The following is a 14,934-nucleotide window of genomic DNA, read 5'->3' as shown; positions in this document are numbered from 1 at the left end:
ACAGGCTCTGTAGTTGTGGTGCACGGGCTTAGCTGCTTCATGGCATGTGGGATCTTCCTGGGCCAGGGCTCGAACCCGTGTCCCTTGTATTGGCAGGCGGATTCTTAACCACTGTGCCACCAGGGAAGCTCCGCTTGTTGGAAGATTTTTAATCACAGTTTCAATTTCATTACTTGTGATTGGTCTGTTCATGTTTTCTATTTCTTCCTGGTTCAGTCTTGGAAGGTTATACCTTTCTAAGAATTTGTCCATTTCTTCCAGGTTGTCCATTTTATTGGCATAGAGTTTCTTGTAGTAGTCTCTTAGGATGCTTTGTATTTCTGCGGTGTCTGTTGTAAGTGTCTGTTTCTAATTTTATTTATTTATTTATTTTCATTTTAACATTTTTATTGGAGTATAATTGCTTTACAATGGTATGTTAGTTTCAGCTTCACAACAAAATGAATCAGTTATATATATACATATGTTCCCATATATCTTCCCGCTTGCGTCTCCCTCCCTCCCACCCTCCCTATCCCACCCCTCCAGGCAGTCACAAAGCACCGAGCTGATCTCCCTATGCTATGCGGCTGCTTCCCACTAGCTATCTACCTTAGGTTTAATAGTGTATATATGTCCATGCACCTCTCTCGCTTTGTCACAGTTTACCCTTCCCCCTCCCCATAGTCTCAAGTCCATTCTCTACTAAGTCTGTGTCTTTATTCCTGTTTTACCCCTAGGTTTTTCATGACATTTTTTCCCTTAAATTCCATGTATATGTGTTAGCTTACGGTATTTGTCTCTTTCTTTCTGACTTACTTCACTCTGTATGACAGACTCTAGGTCTATCCACCTCATTACAAATAGCTCAATTTCGTTTCTTTTTATGGCTGAGTAATATTCAATTGTATATATGTGCCACATCTTCTTTATCCATTCATCTGATGATGGACACTTACGTTGTTTCCATCTCTGGGCTACTGTAAATAGAGCTGCAATGAACATTTTCGTACATGACTCTTTGAATTATGGTTTTCTCAGGGTATATGCCCAGTAGTGGGATTGCTGGGTCATATGGTAGTTCTATTTTTAGTTTTTTAAGGAACCTCCATACTGTTCTCCACAGTGGCTGTATCAATTTACATTCCCACCAACAGTGTAAGAGGGTTCCCTTTTCTCCACACCCTCTCCAGCATTTATTTTTTCTAGATTTTTTGATGATGGCCATTCTGACTGGTGTGAGATGATATCTCATTGTAGTTTTGATTTGCATTTCTCTAATGATTAGTGATGTTGGGCATTCTTTCATGTGTTTGTTGGCAGTCTGTATATCTTCTTTGGAGAAATGTCTGTATAGGTCTTCTGCCCATTTTTGGATTGTGTTGTTTGTTTTTTTGTTATTAAGCTGCATGAGCTGCTTATAAATTTTGGAGATTAATCCTTTGTCAGTTGCTTCATTTGCAAATATTTTCTCCCATTCTGAGGGTTGTCTTTTGGTCTTCTTTATGGTTTCCTTTGCTGCGCAAAAGCTTTTAAGTTTCATTAGGTCCCATTTGTTTATTTTTGTTTTTATTTCCATTTCTCTAGGAGGTGGGTCAAAAAGGACCTTGCTGTGATTTATGTCATAGTGTCCTGCCTATGTTTTCCTCTAAGAGTTTGATAGTTTCTGGCCTTACATTTAGGTCTTTAATCCATTTTGAGCTTATTTTTGTGTACGGTGTTAGGGAGTGATCTAATCTCATACTTTTACATGTAGCTGTCCAGTTTCCCCAGCACCACTTATTGAAGAGGCTGTCCTTTCTCCATTCGTGCCTCCTTTATCAAAGATAAGGTGACCATATGTGCGTGGGTTTATCTCTGGGCTTTCTATCCTGTTCCATTGATCTATCTTTCTGTTTTTGTGCCAGTACCATACTGTCTTGATTACTGTAGCTTTGTAGTATAGTCTGAAGTCAGGAAGCCTGATTCCTCCAGCTCCGTTTTTCGTTCTCAAGATTGCTTTGGCTATTCGGGGTCTTTTGTGTTTCCATACAAATCGTGAAATTTTTTGTTCTGGTTCTGTGAAAAATGCCAGTGGTAGTTTGATAGGGATTGCATTGAATCTATAGATTGCTTTGGGTAGTAGAGTCATTTTCACAATGTTGATTCTTCCAATCCAAGAACATGGTATATCTCTCCATCTATTTGTATCATCTTTAATTTCTTTCATCAGTGTCTTATAATTTTCTGCATACAGGTCTTTTGTCTCCTTAGGTAGGTTTATTCCTAGATATTTTATTCTTTTTGTTGCAATGGTAAATGGGAGTGTTTTCTTGATTTCACTTTCAGATTTTTCATCCTTAGTGTATAGGAATGCCAGAGATTTCTGTGCATTAATTTTGTATCCTGCAACTTTACCAAATTCATTGATGAGCTCTAGTAGTTTTCTGGTAGCATCTTTAGGATTCTTTATGTATAGTATCATGCCATCTGCAAAGAGTGACAGCTTTACTTCTTCTTTTCCGATTTGGATTCCTTTTATTTCCTTTTCTTCTCTGATGCTGTGGCTAAAACTTCCAAAACTATGTTGAATAAGAGTGGTGAGAGTGGGCAACCTTGTCTTGTTCCTGATCTTAGTGGAAATGCTTTCAGTTTTTCACCATTGAGAACGATGTTGGCTGTGGGTTTGTCATATATGGCCTTTATTATGTTGAGGAAAGTGCCCTCTATGCCTACTTTCTGCAGGGTTTTTATCATAAATGGGTGTTGAATTTTGTCAAAAGCTTTCTCTGCATCTATTGAGATGATCATATGGTTTTTCTCCTTCAATTTGTTAATATGGTGTATCACGTTGATTGATTTGCGTATATTGAAGAATCCTTGCATTCCTGGAATAAACCCCACTTGATCATGGTGTATGATCCGTTTAATGTGCTGTTGGATTCTGTTTGCTAGTATTTTGTTGAGGATTTTTGCATCTATGTTCATCAGTGATATTGGCCTGTAGTTTTCTTTCTTTGTGACATCCTTGTCTGGTTTTGGTGTCAGGGTGATGGTGGCCTCGTAGAATGAGTTGGGGAGTGTTCCTCCCTCTGCTATATTTTGGAAGAGTTTGAGAAGGATAGGTGTTAGCTCTTCTCTAAATGTTTGATAGAATTCGCCTGTGAAGCCATCTGGTCCTGGGCTTTTGCTTGTTGGAAGATTTTTAATCACAGTTTCAATTTCAGTGCTTGTGATTGGTCTGTTCATATTTTCAATTTCTTCCTGATTCAGTCTTGGCAGGTTGTGCCTTTCTAAGAATTTGTCCATTTCTTCCAGGTTGTCCATTTTATTGGCATAGAGTTTCTTGTAGTAATCTCTCATGATCTTTTGTATTTCTGCAGTGTCATTTGTTACTTCTCCTTTTTCATTTCTAATTCTATTGATTTGAGTCTTCTCCCTTTTTTTCTTGATGAGTCTGGCTAATGGTTTATCAGTTTTGTTTATCCTTTCAAAGAACCAGCTTTTAGTTTTATTGATCTTTGCTATCGTTTCCTTCATTTCTTTTTCATTTATTTCTGATCTGATTTTTATGATTTCTTTGCTTCTGCTAACTTTGGGGTTTTTTTGTTCTTCTTTCTCTAATTGCTTGAGGTGCAAGGTTAGGTTGTTTATTCGAGATGTTTCCTGTTTCTTAAGGTAGGATTGTATTGCTATAAACTTCCCTCTTAGAACTGCTTTTGCTGCATCCCATAGATTTTGAGTCGTCGTGTCTCCATTGTCATTTGTTTCTAGGTATTTTTTGATTTCCTCTTTGATTTCTTCAGTGATCACTTCCTTATTAAGTAGTGTATTGTTTAGCCTCCATGTGTTTGTATTTTTTACAGATCTTTTCCTGTAATTGATATCTAGTCTCATAGCGTTGTGGTCGGAAAAGATACTTGATACAATTTCAATTTTCTTAAATTTACCAAGGCTTGATTTGTGACCCAAGGTATGATCTATCCTGGAGAATGTTCCATGAGCACTTGAGAAAAATGTGTACTCTGTTGTTTTTGGATGAAATGTCCTATAAATATCAATTAAGTCCATCTTGTTTAACATATCATTTAAAGCTTGTGTTTCCTTATTTATTTTCATTTTGGATGATCTGTCCATTGGTGAAAGTGGGGTGTTAAATTCCCCTACTTTGAATGTGTTACTGTCGATTTCCCCTTTTATGGCTGTTAGCATTTGCCTTATGTATTGAGGTGGTCCTATGTTGGGTGCATAAATATTTACAATTGTTATATCTTCTTCTTGGATCGATCCCTTGATCATTATGTAGTGTCCTTCTTTGTCTCTTCTAATAGTCTTTATTTTAAAGTCTATTTTGTCTGATAAGAGAATTGCTACTCCAGCTTTCTTTTGGTTTCCATTTGCATGAAATACCTTTTTCCATTCCCTTACTTTCAGTCTGTATGTGTCTCTAGGTCTGAAGTGGGTCTCTTGTAGACAGCAAATATATGCGTGTTGTTTTTGTATCCATTCAGCCAATCTGTGTCTTTTGGTGGGAGCATTTAGTCCATTTACATTTAAGGTAATTATCGATATGTGTGTTCCCATTCCCATTTTCTTAATTGTTTTGGGTTCGTTATTGTAGATCTTTTCCTTCTTTTGTGTTTCTTGCCTAGAGAAGTTCGTTTAGCAGTTGTTGTAGAGCTGGCTTGGTGGTGCTGAACTCTCTCAGCTTTTGCTTGCCTGTAAAGGTTTTAATTTGTCCATCAAATCTGAATGAGATCCTTGCTGGGTAGAGTAATCTTGGTTGCAGGTTTTTCTCCTTCAACACTTTCAATATGTCCTGCCACTCCCTTCTGGCTTGCAGAGTTTCTGCTGAAAGATCAGCTGTTAACCTTATGGGGATTCCCTTGTGTGTTATTTGTTGTTTTTCCCTTGCTGCTTTTAATATGCTTTCTTTGTATTTAATTTTTGACAGTTTGATTAATATGTGTCTTGGCGTATTTCTCCTTGGATTTATCCTGTACGGGGCTCTCTGTGCTTCCTGGACTTGATTAACTATTTCCTTTCCCATATTAGGGAAGTTTTCAACTATAATCTCTTCAAATATTTTCTCAGTCCCTTTCTTTTTCTCTTCTTCTTCTGGAACCCCTATAATTCGAATGTTGGTGCATTTAATGTTGTCCCAGAGGTCTCTGAGACTGTCCTCAGTTCTTTTCATCCTTTTTTCTTTATTCTGCTCTGCATTAGTTATTTCCACTGTTTTATCTTCCAGGTCACTTATCCGTTCTTCTGCCTCAGTTATTCTGCTATTGATCCCATCTAGAGTATTTTTCATTTCATTTATTGTGTTGTTCATCATTGTTTGTTTCATCTTTAGTTCTTGTACGTCCTTGTTAACTGTTTCTTGCATTTTGTCTATTCTATTTCCAAGATTTTGGATCATCTTTACTATCATTATTCTGAATTCTTTTTCAGGTAGACTGCCTATTTCCTCTTCATTTGTTAGGTGTGGTGGGTTTTTATCTTGCTCCTTCATCTGCTGTGTGTTTTTCTGTCTTTTCATTTTGCTTATCTTACTGTGTTTGGGGTCTCCTTTTTGCAGGCTGAAGGTTCGTAGTTCCTGTTGTTTTTTGTGTCTGTCCTCAGTGGCTAAGGTTGGTTCAGTGGGTTGTGTAGGCTTCCTGGTGGAGGGTACTAGTGCCTGTGTTCTGGTGGATGAGGCTGGATCTTGTCTTTCTGGTGGGCAGGTCCACGTCTGGTGGTGTGTTTTGGGGTGTCTGTGGACTTATTATGATTTTGAGCAGCCTCTCTGCTAATGGGTGGGGTTGTGTTCCTGTCTTGCTAGTTGTTTGGCATAGGATGTCCAGCAGTGTAGCTTGCTGGTCGTTGAGTGAAGCTGGGTACTGGCGTTGAGATGGAGATCTGTGGGAGATTTTTGCTGTTTGATATTATGTGCAGCTGGGAGGCCTCTTGTGGACCAGTGTCTTGAAGTTGGCTCTCCCACCTCAGAGGCACAGCACTAACTCCTGGCTGTAGCACCAAGAGCCTTTCATCCACACAGCTCCTTAATTTGGGATGATTCGTTGTCTATTCAGGTGTTCCACAGATGCAGGGTACATCAAGTTGATTGTGGAGCTTTAATCCGCTGCTTCTGAGGCTGCTGGGAGAGATTTTCCTTTCTCTTCTTAGTCTCACAGCTCCCAGGGGCTCAGCTTTGGATTTGGCCCCGCCTGTGCGTGTAGGTCGCGGAGGGCGTCTGTTCTTTGCTCAGACAGGACGGGGTTAAAGGAGCCGCTGATTCGGAGGCTCTGGCTCACTCAGGCCGGAGGGTAGGGAGGGTCACGCAGAGGCCGGCATGACGTTGGGAGCCTGAGGCGCGCCGTGCGTTCTCCGGGGGAGTTGTCCCTGGATCCCGGGACCCTGGCGGTGGAGGGCTGCACAGGCTCCCCGGAAGCGGGGTGTGGATAGTGACCTGTGCTCGCACACAGGCTTCTTGGTGGTGGCAGCAGTGGCCTTAGCGTCTCATGTCTGTCTCTGGGGTCCGCACTTTTAGCCGCGGCTCGCGCCCGTCTCTGGGGTCCGCGCTTTTAGCCGCGGCTCGCGCCCGTCTCTGGAGCTCCTTTAAGCAGCGCTCTTAATCCCTCTCCTAGCGCACCAGGAAACAAAGAGGGAAGAAAAAGTCTCTTGCCTCTTCGGCAGATCCAGACTTTTCCCCGGACTCCCTCCCGGCTAGCCGCGGTGCACTAACGCCCTGCAGGCTGTGTTCACGCCGCCAACCCCAGTCCTCTCCCGGCGCTCCGACCGAAGCCGGAGCCTCAGCTCCCAGCCCCGCCCGCCCCGGCGGGAGAGCAGACAAGCCTCTCGGCTGGTGAGTGCCGGTCGGCCCCGATCCTCTGCGCTGGAATTTCCCCGCTTTGCCCTCCGCATCCCTGTTGCTGTGCTCTCCTCCGCGGCTCCGAAGCTCCAGCACTCCGCCACCCGCAGTCTCCGCCCGCGAAGGGGCTTCCTAGTGTGTGGACACTTTTCCTCCTTCACAGCTCTCTCCCGCTGGTGCAGGACCCGTCCCTATCCTTTTGTCTCTGTTTATTTTTTTCTTTTGCCCTAACCAGGTACGTGGGGGGTTCCTTGCCTTTTGGGAGGTCTGAGGTCTTCTGCCAGAGTTCAGTAGGTGCTCCGTAGGAGTTGCTCCATGCGTAGATGTATTTCTGGTGTATCTGTGGGGAGGAAGGTGATCTCCGCGTCTTACTTTTCTGCCATCTTCCCGGAAGTCCAAAAACTGTTTCTAATTTTATTGATTTGAGTCCTCTCCCTCTTTTTCTTGATGAGTCTGGCTAATGGTTTATCAATTTTGTTTATCTTCTCAAAGAACCAGCTTTTAGTTTTATTGATCTTTGCTATTGTTTTCTTTGTTTCTATTTCATTTATTTCTGCTCTGACCGTTAATGATTTTTTCCTTCTGCTAACTTTGGGTTTTGTTTGTTCTTCTTTCTGTAGCTCCTTTAGGTGTAAGGATAGATTGTTTATTTGAGATTTTTGTTGTTTCTTAAGGTAGGCTTTTATAGCTATAAACTTCCCTCTTAGAACGGTTTTTGCTGCATCCCATAGGTTTTGGATCGTCATATTTTCATTGTCATTTGTCTCTAGGTATTTTTTGATTTCCTCTTTGATTTCTTCAGTGATATCTTGGTTATTTAGTAACGTATTGTTTAGCCTCCATGTGTTTGTGTTTTTTATGCTGTTTCCCCTGTAATTGATTTCTAATCTCATAGCGTTGTGGTCAGAAAAGATGCTTGATATGATTTCAGTTTTCTTAAATTTATTGAGGCTGATTTGTGACCCAAGATGTGATCTATCCTGGAGAATGTTCCATGCGCACTTCAGAAGAAAGTGTAATCTGCTGTTTTTGGATGGACTGTCCTATAAATATCAATTAAATCTATCTGGTCTATTGTGTCCTTTAAAGCTTGTGTTTCCTTATTAATTTTCATTTTGGGTGATCTGTCCATTGGTGTAAGTGAGGTGTTAAAGTCCCCCACTATTATTGCGTTACTGTCGATTTCCTCTTTTAGAGCTGTTAGCAGTTGCCTTATGTATTGAGGTGCTCCTATGTTGGGTGCATATATATTTATAATTGTTATATCTTCTTCTTGGATTGATCTCTTGATCATTATGTAGTGTCCTTCCTTGTCTCTTGTAACATTGTTTATTTTAAAGTCTATTTTATCTGATATGAGTATTGCTACTCCAGTTTTCTTTTGATTTCCATTTGTATGGAATATCTTTTTCCGTCCCCTCACTTTCAGTCTGAATGTTTCAGTAGTTCTGAAGTGCATCTCTTGTAGACAGCATATTAATGGGTCTGTTTTTGTATCCATTCAGCAAGCCTGTGTCTTTTGGTTGCAGCTTTTAATCCATTCACATTTAAGGTAATTATTGATATGTATGTTCCTATTACCAGTTTCTTAACTGTTTTGGGTTTGTTTTTGTAGGTCCTTTTCTTTTCTTGTGTTTCCCACTTAGAGAAGTTCCTTTAGCATTTGTTGTAGAGCTGGTTTGGTGGTGCTGAATTCTCTTAGCTTTTGCTTGTCTGTAAAGCTTTTGATTTCTCCGTTGAATCCAAATGAGATCCTTGCCGGGTAGAGTAATCTTGGTTGTAGGTTCTTCCCTTTCATCACTTTAAATATGTCATGCCATTCCCCTTCTGGCTTGTAGAGTTTCTGTTCAGAAACCAGTTGTTAACCTTATGGGAGTTCCTTTGTATGTTATTTGTCATTTTTCCCTTGCTGCTTTCAATAATTTTTCTTTGTCTTTAATTTTTGCCAATTTGATTACCGTGTGTCTCCGCGTGTTTCTCCTTGGGTTTATCCTGTATGGGACTCTCTGCGCTTCCTGGACTTGGGTGGCTATTTCCTTTCCCATGTTAGGGAAGTTTTTAACTCTAATGTCTTCATATATTTTCTCAAGTCCTTTCTCCCTCTCTTCTCCTTCTGGGACCCCTATAATGCAAATGTTGTTGTGTTTAATGTTGTCCCAGAGGTCTCTTAGGCTGTCTTCATTGCTTTTCATTCTTTTTTCTTTATTCTGTTCTGCAGCAGTGAATTCCACCATTCTGTCTTCCAGGTCACTTTTACGTTCTTCTGCCTCAGTTATTCTGCTATTGATTCCTTCTAGTGTATTTTTCATTTCAGTTATTGTATTGTTCATCTCTGTTTGTTTGTTCTTCAATTCTTCTAGGTTTTTGTTAAACATTTGTTGCATCTTCTGATCTTTGCCTCCATTCTTTTTCCGTGGTCCTGTATCATCTTCACTCTCATTATTCTGAATTCTTTTTCTGGAAGGTTGCCTATCTCCACTTCATTTAGTTGTTTTTCTGGGGTTTTATCTTGTTCCTTCATCTGGTACATAGCCCTCTGCCTTTTCATCTTGTCTGTCTTTCTGTGAATGTGGTTTTTGTTCCACAGGCTGCAGGATTGTAGTTCTTCTTGCTTCTGCTGTCTGCCCTCTGGTGGATGAGTCTATCTAAGAGGCTTGTGCAGGCTTCCTGATGGGAGGGACTGGTGGTGGGTAGAGCTGGCTGTTGCTCTGGTGGGCAGAGCTCGGTAGAACCTTAATCCGCTTGACTACGGATGGGTGGGGCTAGGTTCCCTCCCTGTTGGTTGTTTGGCCTGAGGCAACCCAACACTGGAGCCTACCTGGGCTCTTTGGTGGGGCTGATGGCAGTCTCTGGGAGGGCTCACGCCAAGGAGTACTTCCCAGAACTTCTGCTGCCAATGTCCTTGTCCTCACGGTGAGCCACAGCCACCCCCCACCTCTGCAGGAGACACCCTAACACTAGCAGGTAGGTCTGGTTCAGTCTCCCCTGTGGTCACTGCTCCGTACCCTGGGTCCCAATGCTCACACTACTTTGTGTGTGCCCTTCAAGTGTGGAGTGTCTGTTTCCCCCAGTCCTGTCAAAGTCCTGCAATCAAATCCCACTAGCCTTCAAAGTCTGATTATCTAGGAATTCCTCATCCTTTTGCTGGACCCCCAGGTTGGGAAGCCTGACGTGGGGCTCAGAACCTTCACTCCAGTGGGTGGACTTCTGTGGTATAAGTGGTCTTCAGTCTGTGAGTCACCCACCCACAGTTATGGGATTTGATTTTCCTGTGATTACACCCCTCCTACCGTCTCATTGTGGCTTCTCCTTTGTCTTTGGGTGTGGGGTATCTTTTTTGGTGGGTTCCAGTATCTTCTTGTCAGTGATTGTCCAGCAGCTAGTAGTGATTCTGGTGTTCTCACAAGAGGGAGTGAGAGCACGTCATTCTACTCTGCCATCTTGGTTCCAATCGAAATGGTAAATTTTAATTTTTATTTCTATTATTTTATTACAATAAAAATTAGATTCCCATTATAACGTATGTCATTAATTCCACAAATTCAAACAGAATACCGGTCTAAATAAGTGCTCTAAACATGACCATAGACTGTGCAGTATAATGTCACCTAATGAGACCACAGTCCGTTGCATGTCACCAGGCTAGTGCGTGATTGTACTGCAAGGACGTTTCCTGAGGCTGAGTACATGGTGTTTCCCTGGCTGCTTCTTATTTAGGAAAATTATTCCCAAGATGAGACTCATTTTGGCTCAATAGAAAAATTCTCCACCTTTTCTCCCTAGATGAAAACCCAGCTCGGTGATTTCTAAATCTTTTTTGAACCATCTTTTGCTCTTGTTTTCTCTGATACAATTTGCTTTAAAAAAAGTTTTAAACTATTTCCTATCCCTGCATTTATTAAGGAACAATTTATTTGTCTCCCCTCATGCCCTTGAAAATATGTAGACACATATAACCACCCAGCAGTGTTTGTATTGGCCTGAATGGCCAGTTTCTCCACATTGATTTGATATAATTGCTGCATTTGATATAATGCTTAAGGATGAATAAAAGTGTGATTTCCATGGGGCTTTTGACATACACAAACTAGCTCAAGGACCCCTATTATCACCTTCAAGGAAACCAGGTAATCTGCATTTCACTTGTTTCCAGCACATTTCCTTTAAGATTGCTGGCGCCCAGATTGTCCAGCCATGGTGGAGGGGCTCCCAGAGGCCTGATGATGGATGCCCTAGTCAGGAGTGCATATTGAATCTGTTACGTGGTGGTGATATATGATTTCAACATTTCAGGGGGGATCTGGATCTTCTGTACTCCTTGACTGGAATTTTGCTGCCATGTTGTTTTGTGCTTTACTGTTCAACAAGAGGAAAATAAATCTAGAAACCTGCTTAAAAATGGGCACACTGTATTCAGTTTTATATAATTAAAAGAGCTTACATGCTAGGCCTTAATTTTCTTATCTGCAGAAGGAAGAAATTGAACTAAGGTCCCTTCTAGCTCTAGAAATTCTAAAATTGCAGCTAACACATAGCAATATTAAGGGGTCCTAATAGCCCTTACATTTTCCTCATCTGGCAGGCCCAGAGGGCTCATTGTCTGCGGGTTTTCAGGGGTTGCTGCTTTCCCTCAGGGTTGATTGATTTGTTTATTCTAAGCTAGAGGCTGGAGCTAGAAAGGAGGCCGTTTGTTTGGGGCACTGCTGAGAAAAACAGCCTAATCACCTAAACATCACCTTGGGGAATGAAGTAACTCCAAAAGAGATGGAACGGGGCCTGTGATTTGATTCTGAGTGAGGACCGTGTAGGGGTGGAGGAGGCCGGGGGAGACCTGGAGAGCTGTATCCTGTGGCGCTGTCATGACGGCCAGCAGAAAGGAATTTGGTTTCCTTAAACGTCCAGGGGTGGGACCCCCATCCAGAGCTGACTCCTCTGTACGTGTCTGGTCACTTCACTTGAGCTCCCCCAGACCCTGGTGCTGGCTCAAGGGGTTGCCCCCCCCCCCCCCCCGCAGGTGTGCTGGGCAGAGGAATGTTAGCCTTTCTTGCCAGCAATTGGAAGGTTTTCAGATGAAAAGGAAAAAACCCCAAACAAGGAAACTTTGCTAAAGTAGAATGGCCCCTGGGTTTTATCTTTCTATCTTCAATGGCCCTGAACGATATGGGGACAGATGGGAATTTAACACTTTTAAGCAAGTTAGTGTCTCTAAGACAAAGCTTCCACGCCACCTGATTTCTGGGTTAGAGCAGAGCCAGACCTTTCTCCAGAGGCAGACTGATTGAGAAGTACAGATGAGGCAAATCTATTGTTTTTCTTCTTCGTTTATATTGCCTCTATCCCAAGGACTAAGAATTCTGAGAAGAGAGCTAGGAGATCCTTTAGCACAGTAAGATTTAACTCTGGGTCAGGTCAGCAAATATTTATTAAGCACACACAAAAGGCAGGGCGCTGAAAGACAAAACAGATCAATTAAACAATATCAACACTTGTCACTGGTCGGGCGAAAAAGGCAGTACAACGAACGGCTGGCAAATACAGGTGTGAATTCCACTTAGTCTCAGCAAGATGAAGGAAGAGGCAGCTTCTGGAAGGGGAGAACTCTGCCAGCACCAATCTGAGTATCCCTGCGGGGCCTGACTGTTTAGCCCCATCGCTTCTCCAAGGGGTACCTCTTTACCCTGGGAGGTGTGCAGTCTGATAGATGGGCCTGCCTGCTAGTGTCCTGCTTGATTTCTGAGCTGTGGGTAACAGACCGGTGCTGGAATTGTCCCAGAGCTGAGCAGTGTCATTTATGGATGCTGACCTCTCCCAGCAGGGACTTTGCCGTGACCTCTTAAGGTCATAGGGCTAAGTCCGAAAGCAACAAGCATAAATTTGGGCGACTGGCGTACACATTAGAGTCCCAGGGTGAAGCGTGGTTCTGAAAACTCCGCAAACTGCGTATAACTTAATTCCCCCGCCTGCTGGCGTGTCTGTCATCCCCGAGATTCAACGTGGGCAGATTAGGTCAACAGGGGCTAGTGAGGCAAGATCAACAAAACAAAGTGAAGAGCAAAGGGTTTCTTAATAACAAGGACAACTTTTACTATTTGAGGTCGGCCTAAACCAAGACTGACCAAGAAAAAAACCGCTATTCCATTTTATTCCTGGAAAGAAAGACACTTTTGTAAGTAGGAAGAATATAGGAATATGTAGATCTCACTTCTTTTGAGGATTTATATCAACTCATATATCTGTATCCTCCGGTTAAGAAGCATCTTCAGCTTAGAGGAAAACTCTAAGGTTCATGAAGTATCATACACTGGAAGAAAAAGCTCAGGGATTTTGGCAGTGGTGGAGAGAGACAGTATAAAACTGAGGCTGCAGTAATTCTTTTATAGGAAAAATGCATTCTGAGGTGCCAGAAGATTCAAGGAGAGGATGAATCTCTCCTTCAGAAGTTAGAAGACCCAGCAGAGCTATGCTCTTCTCTGCAAGAGATAAGAGCTCTGTGAAGGTCTACAAATAGGCATTGAGGGGGGTGGGTGGATGGGAGGGCAGGCCACTGGGAGGAACTAAAGCTGGTGGAAAAGGTCTGGAGGCCATAAGGGCCCTTAGTTAGAATGGGGCAAACGGACCAGATTGTCGGATGCCTTTGGTGTTGAGTTCGATGTAATCACGCTACTACTAAGGACGTAGACCCAAGAAGATAAATTCCGTATAGCCTTGGCTGCTTTTTCCTTTAAGTTATAACCGCCAGGGTGTAAACAATAGAAAGCAAAACACAAGCTGAGCGGATGTCACAGGGCTGTATGATAACATGTCCAGGTCCAGATCCCTCACGCACTCAGACTGCTGGGACCTCTGTCCTCAGGCTGGACTTTCTGATTTCTGAGACTTTTCTCAGCTGTCACCATTTAGTATAAATAGCAGCGTGCTGGAGAGCCGGTGACAGTGTGGCATTTTGTGGGACCACTTCTCGCTCAGCATTCCTCATGAAGTCTCCTGGTGCTGGCCGTGTGCCAGGCCTGACAAACTGCCGTGAAAACGACTTGGCATAAAGTGATTTTGAACAATTATCGTTGAGGCTCCTTCATTATTACATCTTCCGTGCTTGGCAAAATAATGACTGTGCTTTGTTTTAATCAAAGAACACCGATAGAATGTTTTCCCGTATCTGGATTACGGAACGTGCCACGAAATGTGTCCACAGATTCCTGGGGATGAAGCCTGGTTAGAGTTGCTGGTCACTTCCCAGGATTTTTGTGAATAACTTCATTACTGTAATTCACTACTGACGGGGTCTCTGGCCCATTGCGGAAGACGGGTTGGAGAAGAAGAGACTGTATGTGAAAATGCAGCCTGTGACTTTGAGAAACATGTGAGTGGAAGCGTTTTGAGGCTCAGACTTGTGAGTGCGTGATATGTTTCTGTTGCACCTTAGGCGTGGATCCCTCAAGTGGGAATGATTTAGGAGCATGAAAAGACAGTCTCAGTGTTATCATTTGGTCTATTAATGCTATAGAAAATATATTTGTTCCTACCAATCTATAAGAACTTTTCATAATAATGAAACCACACTGTAATTTTAGAAAGACTATAGCTTAAATGTCTTCAGGAGGTTACTCGTCACAAAGTGCTTTTACGTCTATTACTTTGACTCTTATATCATGATGGTCAGCTCTGTGAGGTAAATCAGCTATTGTTATCCTTATTTGTTCCAGATGAGAAACTGGAGACTCAGAGCAATAATGTGACGTGTACACTGCCGAGTACTTAGTGCTTAGGGCCAGAGGCAGGCAGGCTGGAAGCCAAAATCCCTCTACTACCTTTTTTTTTTTTTTTAATTAATAGATTTTTTTTAAAAGCAGTTTTGGGTTTATAGAAAAAAGTGAGCAGAAAGTACAAAGGGTTCCCATATGCCACTTCCTCAACCCCCGGCTTCCCTTATTATTAACTTCTTGCATTAGCGTGGTACACTTGTTATAACTGATGAGCCAATACTGATACATTATTATTACCTGAAGTCCACAGATTATATTAGGTATCACGCTTTTTGTCATACATTCTATGAGTTTTGACAAATGTATAACAACATGTATCCACCATTCCAGTACCATCCAGAATAATGGTTCCATTGCCCT

The 14,934-nt window shown here is 42.3% G+C and overlaps 1 protein-coding gene across 1 annotated transcript in view; it reads left to right on the top strand.

Annotated features, from left to right (window-relative positions):
• The window catches only part of KIF26B (kinesin family member 26B), a 499,134-nt gene that overhangs the window by 138,681 nt on the left and 345,519 nt on the right, over window positions 1-14,934 (top strand). The gene's annotated exons all lie outside the window — the stretch shown is intronic.

The sequence above is a fragment of the Aethalodelphis obliquidens genome, unplaced genomic scaffold (assembly GCF_003676395.1).
Source record: "Aethalodelphis obliquidens isolate GAN/ISIS:26980383/991018 unplaced genomic scaffold, ASM367639v1 scaffold24, whole genome shotgun sequence".
In the NCBI taxonomy this organism is placed as follows: domain Eukaryota; kingdom Metazoa; phylum Chordata; class Mammalia; order Artiodactyla; family Delphinidae; genus Aethalodelphis; species Aethalodelphis obliquidens.
Note: the sequence above shows the minus strand (reverse complement) of the source record. Positions and strands in the feature narration are given on the sequence as shown.